Below are 9,235 nucleotides of genomic sequence, written 5' to 3' on the forward strand. Positions count from 1 at the left end.
CCCGCCTTCGTTTGCGTTACTATCCTGGACACCCGTTTCTTTCGTTGTAGCACTGGTGGGGGCTGCGTGACGGCGAGACGACGACCATCCACAGACGGTATCTGGTGGCAGGAAGGAGGGTCTCGGTTAGGCGTCCGTTCGATCCACAGAGCCCTCTTGGTGCGCCCTCCGTTCCGTGTCCCCCTCCCCCCACCCCAGCCGGGAAACGCTACTGACCCAGGTGCCTGGGGACGAGGCCGTGCGCCGGCGAGGCAGGTGCTGCGTCCCGGCCGCTCTGCTGCGATCGGCCCGTAGTCGTCACACACGGACTCCCTCACTCCACCACCGTGGTGCCCGGACGCCCCCTGCCTGTTGGTCGCTTTTATACTACCCAAAGAGGTCGACGGGGTGGGCGGTGGGGCTTGAGGAAGCTGTCTGGGAGTACATGGATGGAAATAGGAACAGTTGTAGTTAGAAGGAATGGGAAGGGGGGGGTGTGCGGGGGCGGGCGGGAGGGGGGTGTTTTCACGCACGCACGGGAGGGGCGGAGGGGCGGAGGGGCGGAGGGGCGGAGGGGCAGAGAATAGGATCTCAAGATCATTTTGGAAATCTCAACCTGTGTTATTCTCCAAGCACCTTCAACAGAAGTATTTGGTGTAAAAGATGACCACAGAGGGACAACTCAAAACACCACCTCTGCGGCTGAGGGGCCCCCGGACAGACAGGGAGGGTCAGGACCGGAAGGACAGCTTCCCTCCTTCCTGGAACCCAGATGGGAAGGCAGAAGTGCTCCCCCACCCCGACTTAGAGTTGAGGCTCTGCCACACTCAGGCGGTGCTAGTCGCCCACTCTCTTGCTGTCCAGAAGGAATTCCTGTTCTCCTGTGGGGTCATGTAGTTCGGGGGAACTTCCCAAGCCGCTCAGCTCACAAGAACACCTACGCCCAGTGTCATGAACTCCCTCCCTCACACTCGCCATCCCCCTCTGAAGCCCAGAAGGGAAAGAAAAAGAAAACATCGACTGCCTGCCTGCCTGCCTGCCTGCCTGCCTGCCTGCCTGCCTGCCTGCCTGCATTTACTATTCTATGTGTTGCCTCACCTATTAACACTGGAAACACAACTCGCATGCCAAATATTCCCATCCTTGTAAAAGCGAACAGTTCAGGGCACCTGGGTGCCTCACTCGGTAAGGTGCCCGAGTCTTGCCTCAGGTCATGATCTCGGGGTTCTTGAATTTCAGCCCCCACATCTGGCTCTGTGGTGACACCTTGGAGCCTGCTTGGTGATCCATTCTCTCCCTCCCTACCCCCCTCTCTCCCACTCACTCACTCAACTGGAACGAATGCATACGTAATAAGTAAATAAATGTATATGTGTGTGTACACTTCAGCGGGCTCTTAGTCTACTACTCACAAAGCTATGGGACCATCACTGTTCATTCCAAACTATTTCCATCACCTCAAAGAGAAAGAAACCCCACGCCCCCCTCTTCCTCCCCCCCCCCCCCAAGTACCTTCGACACTGACTCGAGGTTTCTCAACAGCCTTGCAAGCCCTGCAATGTTTCCAAACACTGGTGCTCCCCAACCCCCCCCCCCCCCCCCCCGTCAAAGAACTCCCCTAATTCAGGCACTTCCGGGTTGTTCCAACACCTGGAACGGCGGGGGGGGGGGGGGGAGGGGAGACTGCTGTGTTGGGGGGGGGCGGCACGGGACACAGAAGCACTCTGAATCCCCTTCCCTTTGCCTCTCTTCCATCTGGGGTTTCCTGAGGTGTATCCTTTGACGCCATCACTCATCTATGAGAAATGAGAAAAAGAGGACCGAACGTGGCTAGATCGTTTTCGATAGCCTGATACGCATACCCACACGCACACCAAAAGAAACGAAAATTGCGATCCGCTGGAAGGTCAAACGACGGCAGAGTGGTGCAACTAATGACGCTACACTCACACGATACGAGAGAATGCGGCTGTTACAGATTATGTGGGCAGAGAGGTTTTCGTAGCACGGGAATCCGCTTGTGGTGTTCCGATACTTCATGACGAGCGGTGGGAAACCTTCTTAGAGCCGAAGACACCAAATCATCATTTCAAAGGCTACGGGTGGTGAAATCGCTCTGGCTTGCAACTTCTTAACCCCCTATGTGGTTCTCCATGATTGCATTTCAGCTTCCTCCCTTATCCGAGCCAACGACCCTACCTGGTTTTTAGGTATTTATTTGTTTTTAAAGAGGTTAAGTACGACATTGGGTCCTAAACGGAGGCAGAGCTTTGGCTACTGGTCTCCGAAACGATGATTGTCTCTATATTTGTATGGATCTGCCTAACTTTTGCCTCTCACGCCTTTCCTCTCGCTGCATAACATCTTAAGATGAAGGGAGCCCGCTCAGGTGGGACCGCCGCTTGTGGAAAAAGTCATCGGGGCAAAATAGTGAAAGCAGCGTCGATCAAGAATATGTTGCGGGTTACACACATATTCCCGTTTCATCCCCACCCCCTATCGATCAATCACTTACTCCCCTTTGATGCCATGTTTTGTTTATTCCTGTATTTATGGATGGGTTTTCAAAGATTTTATTGTAAGTAAGCGCTACATCCAGCGTGGGACTCGAACTCGCAACCCACGAGATACAGTTGCACGATCCACCACCTGTGCCCACCAGGTACGCTGATGCCACGTTTTCTTTCTTTGCCTCCCTGCCGGCTGGCCTGCCTCCCTCCCGGCCGGCCGGCCTGCCTGCCTGCCGGCCTGCCTGCCTGCCTCCTTCCCGGCCTGCCTGCCTGCCGGCCGGCCGGCCTGCCTGCCTCCCTCCCTCCCTTCCTCCCGGCCTCCCTCCCGGCCGGCCTGCCTCCCTCCCGGCCAGCCGGCCTGCCTGCCTCCCTCCCGGCCTGCCTGCCTGCCGGCCGGCCTGCCTGCCTGCCTCCCTGCCGGCCGGCCAGCCTGCCTGCCTCCCTGCCGGCCTGCCTGCCAGCCTGCCTGCCTCCCTGCCGGCCTGCCTGCCGGCCTCCTTCCCGGCCTGCCTGCCTGCCTGCCTCCCTCCCGGCCGGCCTCCCTGCCTGCCGGCCTGCCGGCCTGCCGGCCTGCCTCCCTGCCTGCCGGCTGGCCTGCCTCCCTGCCTCCCTCCCTGCCGGCCTGCCTGCCTGCCTGCCTCCTTCCCGGCCTGCCTGCCTGCCTGCCGGCCTGCCTGCCGGCCTGCCTGCCTCCCTCCCGGCCTGCCTGCCTGCCTGCCTGCCTGCCGGCCTGCCTGCCTGCCGGCCCTCCGGCCGGCCGGCCTGCCTGCCTCCCTGCCGGCCTGCCTGCCTCCCGGCCGGCCTGCCTGCCTGCCTGCCTGCCGGCCGGCCGGCCTGCCTGCCTCCCTGCCGGCCTGCCTGCCTCCCTGCCTGCCTCCCGGCCTGCCTGCCTGCCTCCCTGCCTCCCTGCCTCCCTGCCGGCCTGCCTGCCTCCTTCCCGGCCTGCCTGCCTGCCTGCCTGCCTGCCTGCCTGCCTGCCTGCCTCCCTCCCTCCCTCCCTCCCTCCCTCCCTCCCTCCCGGCCTCCCTCCCGGCCGGCCTGCCTGCCTCCCTCCCGGCCTGCCTGCCTCCCTCCCGGCCTGCCTGCCTGCCTGCCGGCCTGCCTGCCTGCCGGCCCTCCGGCCGGCCGGCCTGCCTGCCTCCCGGCCGGCCTGCCTGCCTGCCTGCCGGCCGGCCGGCCTGCCTGCCTCCCTGCCGGCCTGCCTGCCTCCCGGCCTGCCTGCCTGCCTCCCTGCCTCCCTGCCTCCCTGCCTCCCTGCCGGCCTGCCTGCCTGCCTCCTTCCCGGCCTGCCGGCCGGCCGGCCTGCCTGCCTGCCTGCCTGCCTCCCTCCCTCCCTCCCTCCCGGCCTCCCTCCCGGCCGGCCTCCCTCCCTCCCGGCCTGCCTGCCTCCCTGCCGGCCTGCCTGCCTGCCTGCCTGCCGGCCTGCCTGCCTGCCGGCCCTCCGGCCGGCCGGCCTGCCTGCCTCCCTGCCGGCCTGCCTGCCTCCCGGCCGGCCTGCCTGCCTGCCTGCCGGCCGGCCGGCCTGCCTGCCTGCCTGCCTGCCTGCCTCCCTCCCTCCCTCCCTCCTCGGCCTCCCTCCCGGCCGGCCTCCCTCCCTCCCGGCCTGCCTGCCTCCCTGCCGGCCTGCCTGCCTGCCTGCCTGCCGGCCTGCCTGCCTGCCGGCCCTCCGGCCGGCCGGCCTGCCTGCCTCCCTGCCGGCCTGCCTGCCTCCCGGCCGGCCTGCCTGCCTGCCTGCCGGCCGGCCGGCCTGCCTGCCTCCCTGCCGGCCTGCCTGCCTCCCGGCCTGCCTGCCTGCCTCCCTGCCTCCCTGCCGGCCTGCCTGCCTGCCTGCCTCCTTCCCGGCCTGCCGGCCGGCCGGCCGGCCGGCCTGCCTGCCTGCCTGCCTGCCTGCCTGCCTGCCTCCCTCCCTCCCTCCCGGCCTCCCTCCCGGCCGGCCTCCCTCCCTCCCGGCCGGCCGGCCGGCCTGCCTGCCTGCCTGCCTGCCTGCCGGCCGGCCTGCCTGCCGGCCCTCCGGCCCGCCGGCCTGCCTGCCTCCCGGCCGGCCTGCCTGCCTCCCGGCCGGCCTGCCTGCCTGCCTGCCGGCCGGCCGGCCTGCCTGCCTCCCTGCCGGCCTCCCGGCCTGCCTGCCTGCCTCCCTGCCTCCCTGCCTGCCTGCCTGCCTGCCTGCCTGCCGGCCGGCCTGCCTGCCGGCCCTCCGGCCGGCCGGCCTGCCTGCCTCCCTGCCGGCCTGCCTGCCTCCCGGCCGGCCTGCCTGCCTGCCTACCGGCCGGCCGGCCTGCCTGCCTCCCTGCCGGCCTGCCTGCCTCCCGGCCTGCCTGCCTGCCTCCCTGCCTCCCTGCCGGCCTGCCTGCCTGCCTCCTTCCCGGCCTGCCGGCCGGCCGGCCTGCCTGCCTGCCTGCCTGCCTGCCTGCCTCCCTCCCTCCCTCCCGGCCTCCCTCCCGGCCGGCCTCCCTCCCTCCCGGCCGGCCGGCCGGCCTGCCTGCCTGCCTGCCTGCCGGCCGGCCTGCCTGCCGGCCCTCCGGCCCGCCGGCCTGCCTGCCTCCCGGCCGGCCTGCCTGCCTCCCGGCCGGCCTGCCTGCCTGCCTGCCTGCCTGCCTGCCGGCCGGCCTGCCTGCCGGCCCTCCGGCCGGCCGGCCTGCCTGCCTCCCTGCCGGCCTGCCTGCCTCCCGGCCGGCCTGCCTGCCTGCCTACCGGCCGGCCGGCCTGCCTGCCTCCCTGCCGGCCTGCCTGCCTCCCGGCCTGCCTGCCTGCCTCCCTGCCTCCCTGCCGGCCTGCCTGCCTGCCTCCTTCCCGGCCTGCCGGCCGGCCGGCCTGCCTGCCTGCCTGCCTGCCTGCCTGCCTGCCTGCCTGCCTGCCTGCCGGCCTGCCTGCCTCCCTGCCGGCCGGCCTGCCTGCCTCCCTGCCGGCCTCCCTCCCGGCCGGCCTGCCTCCCTCCCGGCCTGCCTGCCGGCCTGCCTGCCGGCCTGCCTGCCTCCCTGCCTGCCTGCCTGCCTGCCTGCCTGCCTCCCTGCCTGCCGGCCGGCCGGCCGGCCGGCTTCCCTCCCGGCCTGCTTGCCTGCCTGCCTGCCTGCCTGCCTGCCTGCCGGCCTGCCTGCCTCCCTGCCTGCCTGCCTGCCTGCCTGCCGGCCTGCCTGCCTCCCTGCCGGCCGGCCTGCCTGCCTGCCTCCCTGCCGGCCTCCCTCCCGGCCGGCCTGCCTCCCTCCCGGCCTGCCTGCCGGCCAGCCGGCCTGCCTGCCTGCCTCCCTCCCGGCCGGCCTGCCTGCCTGCCTGCCTGCCTGCCTGCCTGCCTGCCGGCCGGCCGGCCGGCCTGCCTGCCTGCCTGCCTGCCGGCCGGCCTCCCTTCCTCCCGGCCTCCCTCCCGGCCGGCCTGCCTCCCTCCCGGCCGGCCGGCCTGCCTGCCTGCCGGCCTGCCTGCCTCCCTCCCGGCCTGCCTGCCGGCCTGCCTGCCGGCCTGCCTGCCTCCCTGCCTGCCTGCCTGCCTGCCTGCCTGCCTGCCGGCCGGCCGGCCTGCCTGCCTGCCTCCCTCCCGGCCTCCCTCCCGGCCGGCCTGCCTCCCTCCCGGCCTGCCTGCCTGCCTGCCTCCCTCCCGGCCTCCCTCCCGGCCGGCCTGCCTGCCTGCCGGCCGGCCTGCCTGCCTGCCTCCTTCCCGGCCTGCCTGCCTGCCTGCCGGCCTGCCTGCCTCCCTCCCTCCCTTCCTCCCGGCCTCCCTCCCGGCCGGCCTGCCTCCCTCCCGGCCGGCCGGCCTGCCTGCCTCCCTGCCGGCCGGCCGGCCAGCCTGCCTGCCTGCCTGCCTCCCTGCCGGCCGGCCTGCCTGCCTCCCTCCCTCCCTCCCTCCCTCCCTCCCTGCCTCTATGTCCAACTAAAACATGAAGTCTGTGATGTGGGAGCTGTAGCCATCTGGTTCTTCCTATATCCCGATCACAGACCAAAGAACGATCTTTGCCATAGATTAGTGTTTTCAATAAATCATCTGTTCGATGGCTATCGATAAAGGACATTGTCAACTTTTAACGGCTGTGGACCCTGCTCCTGGGCACCCAGGGAAGCTAGGCTTTAACATTTACCAAGCTCCAAATGACCCTGTCAACCCCCAAAGTGTGTGCTCTGTTTCTGCCCTGAGCACACGTTGCATGTCCGCTTCATTTAAATAAACAACAACAAAAATGGATCAAAGGGGTGACTTGGCTGGCTGGCTCCCTCAGCTAGGTCAGGGGAGCGGGTGACTCTTCATTGCTGGGCTGTGAGTTCGGGCCTTATGTTGGGTGTGAAGAGGACATAAAAACAAAACCAATCGATCAGTCAGTCAGTCAGCTGAGAATTAAAAAGGAGCCTTCCAAACATACAGATGAGAAAATGGAAGAAAACCTCCCTGGATCCCCAAAGATTAAAGTCACACAGCTTTGCACATACTGAAAACAGAAAATAAACCCTGCAAAATTTTTCTGCCGTGTCTTTCGTCATTATACCTCGTAACAACAACAACAACAACAACAACAACAACAACGACAACTCCTCCTCCTCCTCCTCCTCCTCCTCCTCCTCCTCTTCCTCTTCCTCCTTCATCCATTCTATTTAAGAATTCCCAACACTGACAACTCTTATAAAGACCATCCAAGCACGGGACACAGAACTGCATTAGACCACATTCTTATGGCTACCAGACAGACATTAGAACTTCCACCCTTCGTGGTGACACCCCGAGCTCACTGATGAACTCTGCTTCCGAGTACTCTCGTGAAGCACACCACAAGCTCAGTCCGTGTTCACGGGACCACACTTAACAGATCGGGAACAGAACAGAACACACACCATACGGCGTTCACAGCAGCTGACGGAAGGCCAGGAGAAATACAAGTACCTCACACATCCAACTAATGGGGTTCTCTGAGAACAAAACTCTCTTTACGTCTTCCAACGTCTTCCAACGGGTGTGGATGTCCTTTGGATGCAGAAAACATTCGCACGTCATTTGCTATCGTTGCTCTCGGCACGCTCTTGCACCGAGGCCAAGGGACTGAGAGATGCATCTCGCCAGGTTAAAAAAAAATCTATCCATCGTGTGCCACCGCCACTGAGTGTCTGCACGCACTCTCTCCTTTTCTCACTCACACTAGCCTTTCGTACTTTGGCACCACTGTCGGTCGAACACGAGGATCAGAAAACACAAGGTTTCAGAAGTTCAAACAGCCTTCTGGTTCCATAGCACACCCTTGCATTCATAGCATGGATACGACTCCGTGAAATAAAGAGTAGTGGATATAAATGGGACACCCAAGGTCAAAGTCACAGCCTGTATGGTGTGAAGACGAATTCAAGAGTGAGAAAGCACGTAGACGGAAATATTCCTTCCTATGGCAGAATATTTACAGCACTGCTTTCAATGAAGTGCTTCTCCCGTAAACATTTGAAAGGAGATGAACGGCACAGATTCAATGAAGGCTTCATACTGTACTTCTGCATAGGAAGGGAGACAAGTGTCACAAACTACAAACGAAAGCAAAAAGACCAAACGCTGTGACACCATGATCTCCAAAAAGGAGGTTTTCCTGGGGGTGGGGAATTAATGTGGTGGGGTTCCAATTAACACAAGGAAAAAAGAATGTACTTATAATGAATGGGTTCCATAGTGAACACGCACAAAGAATTCACTTGACGAGTCCAGGGATACAATATTACAGGAGAAATCCTTTGATGTCCATTGTAGCCTGTGTGTGTGTGTGTGTGTGTGTGTGTGTGTGTGTGTGTGTGTGAGAGAGAGAGAGAGAGAGAGAGAGAGAGAGAGAACGAGAACCAATCAGGCAGTTGGTTCGCTTTCAAACACCTGATATTTCGACCCTTGATGTAACAAAACTTCTAAAATTCCTTTAGCTTTGCCTCTCTTTCTAAAGACAAATGTCAAAAACAGTGGTGAATATACTCCACGCTGAACGTACTGATTCTGAAAACTCTCAGTACGGATGGGTTTTATAATACACTTAACCATGTGTGGGGTGCTTGGTTGGCTCCGTCAGTTAAGTGTGTGACTGCGGCTCAGGTCATGATCTTACGGTTTGTGGGTTCGAGCCCTGCACCGGGCTCTGTGCGGACAGCCTGGAGCCTGCTTCGGATTCTGTGTCTCCCTCTCTCTCTCTCTGCTCCTTCCCCTTCCCACTCTGTCTCTCAAAAATAAATAAATGTTTAAAAAAGAAAGAAAGGAAAGAAAGAAAGAAAGAGAGAGAGAGAGAGAGAGAGAGAGAGAGAGAGAGAGAAGAGAAGAGAAGAGAAGAGAAGAGAAGAAAAAAAGAAATACACTTACCATGTGTTTAGAAAAATTTGAATTCCTACCAGTCTATACCTACCCCACTGTCTAAATTCCCCAGCTGGAAGATTTAGAATCTGTGCTTGAGCCAAAGCCTCCAGGAAAACCGCTGCCTGACTCTGCATTTGATGCGGGTCCCCAACCGATGGCCGCACCTGATTTAGAACCACTATCGGAGTTCTTTCCAGAACCAGGGACCCGAGGAGGTTCCTCGACACATGGCACATCGAAGTACCCTACGACCCAGCACTTTCACGACTAAGTACTTAGCCAAAGGATACAGGTCTGCTGTTTCCAAGGGGCACACGCACCTCAGTGTGCATAGCAGCACTATCAACGGTAGGCAAAGTATGGAAAGGGGCCAAATGTCCATCGACGGATGAATGGATACAGAAGAGGCGGTATCCATCTAACAACAGAGCAGTGCGCGGCCACCAGAGGGAATGAA

This window comes from Prionailurus viverrinus, unplaced genomic scaffold (assembly GCF_022837055.1).
Source record: "Prionailurus viverrinus isolate Anna unplaced genomic scaffold, UM_Priviv_1.0 scaffold_121, whole genome shotgun sequence".
NCBI lineage: Eukaryota > Metazoa > Chordata > Mammalia > Carnivora > Felidae > Prionailurus > Prionailurus viverrinus.